Genomic DNA, 4,978 nt, shown 5'->3' with positions numbered 1-4,978 from the left:
TTAAGGATTCCTCAGGCATTTACCTCAAATTGAAGAGATAGTTCACATTTGTCCTTGGTCGGAAGTTACAGGTGTATTGTTTCAGGAATAGCTCATAGAGTTGGGTGAACCCACGTATCAATTGTCCGAGCAATTAGTAGAACCATATCAGAGTGGTTATTGTAAGTTGGTTGGCAAAACTTGGCAAAGTAGCCCTGTACAGTTGTCTATTGGTGTCATGAGTTGTCGACTTAATTGTAAAAATGTTCGATTAGGTTTCCCATGCCATTGTGCAAGTTGAACCTCAAGGACACATAGTGAATAGGTAGATTTTTTGAAGCAAAACAGGAGTGGTAGGTGATTCACAAACTTTATTCCAATGCTTTGATGCCTCTAGGGTTGAGTCAACTTGTAATTTTAATCAGTAGACCTTTGCATCTAGTTCTTCCTACTTACGTCTCAACTTTGTTTAACTCCAAGCTTGGTCATTTGAAGGATTTTCAGTTTATGATTAACTAATAATGGGATCACAGTGTCTTGTAATGCTATTCTTTGAGAATCCTTTATCTTGCATTGAGTGTGATGGACCTTTCCGACCTTAAGATGAGCTTCCCGTGGGGTTGACATGTGTTGCTACTTTAGCTCCATATAAGTAATGTACAATTTTTGTGGGTCACTAACCACAAATTGGAAATAAGGCAGACAGGTAACACTCAAATCCTGAGTTATTTGTTGTAAAGTTCTAATGTCTTACTTTACTATTAGAGGTCTACTAATGCATTAACTTTTTTCTTCCCTCCTAGGTGAGGCTCTTGGATGTGTTTCTACTAGGGCTGATCTCTTTGTTAGATTCTCTAACTTATTGCTTCTAGTTAAGAGGTTATCATTATATGCTAGTTTGAAATTCCCGATCTGTTGTTTGGATAATCATATTGTGAGGTGGACTCATTCTATAACCTGTCTTACCTTTTCTAAAATAGCTCCCATGTCACAAGTTAATAGGTAAGTTTAGTTGTTTAGTTTGCATACAATTTCTAGAATTAGTAATGTTTCAAAATTGGAGAGTAGAAAGGGTTAAGCTGAGTTCTCTACATATTAGAATAGTTGTGACTAACTACGTTGGGTTTTGACAATCGATTCAACCTTTTTGTTGGAAAACACATATCTAAGGGTCTTTTTTAGGTTGATTTTTTTTTTTGTAGGGACATCCTAGGGTCAAAGATAGAAGTTGGTTTGGTGCAAAGTTGACCCATAACCAGAGACACAATTTGACCTAACATGTGTAAGTGTGACTTATACCCGAAAGTACAGAGGTCAGCTTAGCATAGAGGTGATTTGTATCTAAAGGAGTGTGGGGTTAAGTTTGCATCAAGATAACTTTCATGTACAACCATAGGGGTGGTTCAACAAAGAGATATCCTGAATTAAGAGGACTAATACAAGAGATGGGGTTTCAAGTTAGGGTTTTCTTCAAGGTTCTAAGAAGAAATACTTTTAGATCTTTTTTGGTTGTTTATTTTGACAATTTATTTTTGGTTAGATTGTCAATAGGAACCATGGTTTTGAGACTAACTAGGCCTTAATTTTTCAGTTGAAAGGTTTTCTTAACTTGTAAGACATTAGTTTTTCACCATTTTCCTTCTCCGAATAAAATAAATGAGCTAGAGATCATAAAATAGGTGTGTTAGAGAAGACTTATCTAGACTTTAGTTGACCACTTGCTTAGGTGATAAGATTTTCTTATGTTTAGTTAACTCATATGTGAGTTGATATTAAGATAATTCTTGTGCTTTTTTATGACTCCTTGTTGAGGTTGGGTGATTTGGATGACTGCTTAAGGTGTATCTGATTTTTGAACACCCAAGTTGCTTCAAAGTACATACCTACAAATATTGTTGCTAACTATTATAGCCTCTTAATTCCGTACGAGTGCTTTCGACTAAGCATAAAACCACGAGCAAGTTTTGCCCAAAAGAAAGAGTCAGACATTTCTAACACATGTATGTTGAGCAGGCAGGTGGTTGGATAAACTCCTGAGCAAGATGAACAAGATGCAACATGTCTTGGGTGCCCTTTTAGATAGAGTTTCAACTGTCAAGTGTGCAGAAGGGTGTGTTGGCTGGTAGGTGTGTTTAGATGAAGACATAATGTATATAAAGACAACTTCAATGCCATAGATGAAACGATTAAGACCCAAAATCTCTTTCAATTGTTGTAGATTGCTAGGCACACAATTACCTTGTTGACGTTCTGGTCTAAGTCTCTTGTGGATGATGCTTTTTCGAGCTTGTAAGTATAACTATAGATAAATATGTGGAGTTTTTGTGTGGACAACTCCTACTGGATAGAGAGCCTTTCCTCTTCCGATAGTCTCATCTTTAAGGATTAAATAGACTCATTTCATATGCCTTTCACTGTATCTTTGTTGTATAATGTTCCACTTGCATCCACCCAGAGTATTGAGCAGATCCAACCCTATGTCATCTAACATGGTGGTGTTAGGTCCTTACTCATAGGTGGGTTGATTTTTGATATCTTCACTAGTGGTAGGACGAGGGGGTTGTTAGAGATTGTGGATTTGAGGGCACCCCATGATGATGTTGTAGGGGGACGATTGATCTACCACTGCAAATAATGTAAGATGAGTAAATGGGTCCCATATTATTGGTAGAGTGCTTTCTCCTAGGGGTCCACAAGGATGCTATTCAATCCAATAAGGGCATATGATGGTGATCATAACATATATATATATATATATATATATATATATATATATATATATATATATATATATATTTTGTGAGCCCCATTTTGTCCTAAGTTTGGATAATAAAGGAGATTAGTTGCACCTTTGGGGTTCATAAGAACTCACTGCATATTGAAATTATGACCCATGGTGTTACTAGCGATGAGCCATAGTACGATGTTCTAACTCTCCACTACTCTTCGTTAGAAAAAAGGTAAGTAGATCGTCAAATATTCCTTCATGGGCCACTTGTGCCATCATCTACGCAACGCTTGTTTCATTTGTTTGTCGGCAGAGTTCTTGAAGCTCTCACTTTGACTCCAAGTGACTAATAGCCCCCTATGCACTATATAGTAACTGTGGTAGGTGGCAAATATATTGGGTGAGGTTGTAGCCAAGATCTCCTCATCTTGCTTTCACTGCTTTAGTCTTCCTTACCATCCACAAACTCTTTCAACTTTCCTCCTTCGATCATTTCCTTTACCTACCCCTTGAGACTACAAAACTAGTTTGTCAAGTGACCACAATCTTCATACATGGTAGTCACACTATTTGTTAGGATGTTGGTTAATTTCTCCAGAGATCAAAGCTTAGGGTGGTTGGGAGTCACCAATAACTTTGATCTCCTATAGATTCTATCTATATGATACCTTGAGGGGAATGTACACGAGAGGAGGGTATTTGTTCTTCTGATGTCAACATTTTTTTATCTTTCCTTGATCTTAATCGGTTGTTACTACCCCATTGTTGGTCTTTGGTTTGGGATTGCTCCTATTGGGAGGTTGTTAAAGGTCATTATTGTTGCTTGCATGGTATATTCCTTGATCTGCGAGAGCTGCATGCTGAATCGTTGTATATACGCTCACATAGATTCTCCAGTCGCTTTTCACACTTGGAAATTGGAATAGAGCCTTTTACCCCTTTTATTATTTTTTTTTGTTGTACAAAGTGGATGTACTTGACGGTGAAGGTGGCTCCCAACTCCTAAGGTTCACTAGAATGGGGGTACTCCACGAAAGACTATATAGTGAGTGACCCGTCGAGCTAGTCCGACATTAAGTGGGTCGCAACTTATAATGGTTAGTCTTTGTAAGGTAGATGGAAAAACTTGGTAGAGTAGAAGGTTTTTTCCTTACGTGAGGATCATCTTTTGAAGAATGTGTGGAGGTGCTTAGAGGGTTGCCTATTCCATTGAACAAATGGAATTTAGGGATGATAAAACCTTGCGATGTTTCCTTTCTAAGGCTAGCTTTTGTAAATGGCATAGAGGTGATTCCAAGTACTGATTGTAAGGTAAGAGGCTTAATGGAATATAGGAAGCGAGTGTGCACTTCCGGTCAGGCCAGGTTTAGCGCACACTCGCTCGTCTCCTTGTTGCGTGGGACTTGTCGCTCTCCCTTAAAATTTGTGGATTCTCTTTTGGTCAAATGGATCCTCAAGTGCCTAGTTTCCCTAACGAGACTCCTTCGGGAGGGTTGTGGTCCAAGGGGACTGGGGCAATGACTAACTTCCTATAATTATCCATGTAACCAGCCATTCTCACTATGTTCCATTTCTATCATTTGGTCATGTATTTGCATTATTAGAGAATCGATTTATAATTGCTTACTATTAGTTCTGGTTTAAAATGTGACTAACTAGGTGTAGATGAAAGATTTTATGTATAGTTTTTGGAGGATTCCAATCTATTTTGTCCTCCAAATGGAGCTGAACCAACTTTGTGACCTTGCAAAGCAGAGAAGTAGAGATATAGGAGAGAGGTAGGGTCATTTAGGTCGACCCCTCTTTGATGAGCAAGTTACTTATGGATCGTAGGGAGGATGAACATATAAGAGGTTCCGTCTTTTTTCCACTACCTCATTTTGGGTTGGGTCTCCTTTATTTTATAGTTGCTTCCTACCGGGTTGATTATGGGAAAGTGATAAAAGACGACATTGGTTACATGGCATTCTAAATGCCTTCATTATGTTTATTTCGAAGGCTTTAACGTTTATAGAATATTCATAGCATAGTTTTTATGGGTCAATCCTTACGTGGTTATCGAGGAAATCAAATTCATTGCATAACTAGTGGTAAGGACGTTTTCAGGATGTGTTGTCATATTCGGGATGGCGATGGGGGTTATTTTGTGTGGAAGTAGGTCAGGCTATGGTACGATGCCGATAACAGTCTAATCATATTACTATGATGTGGTGTGGTGGTTCCCTTGATGATGTTGTATGTAATTGACGCGTACCGCCCCTGTCCGTCTGA

The sequence above is a fragment of the Vitis riparia genome, chromosome 4 (genome assembly GCF_004353265.1).
Source record: "Vitis riparia cultivar Riparia Gloire de Montpellier isolate 1030 chromosome 4, EGFV_Vit.rip_1.0, whole genome shotgun sequence".
Taxonomy (NCBI): domain Eukaryota; kingdom Viridiplantae; phylum Streptophyta; class Magnoliopsida; order Vitales; family Vitaceae; genus Vitis; species Vitis riparia.
Note: the sequence above shows the minus strand (reverse complement) of the source record.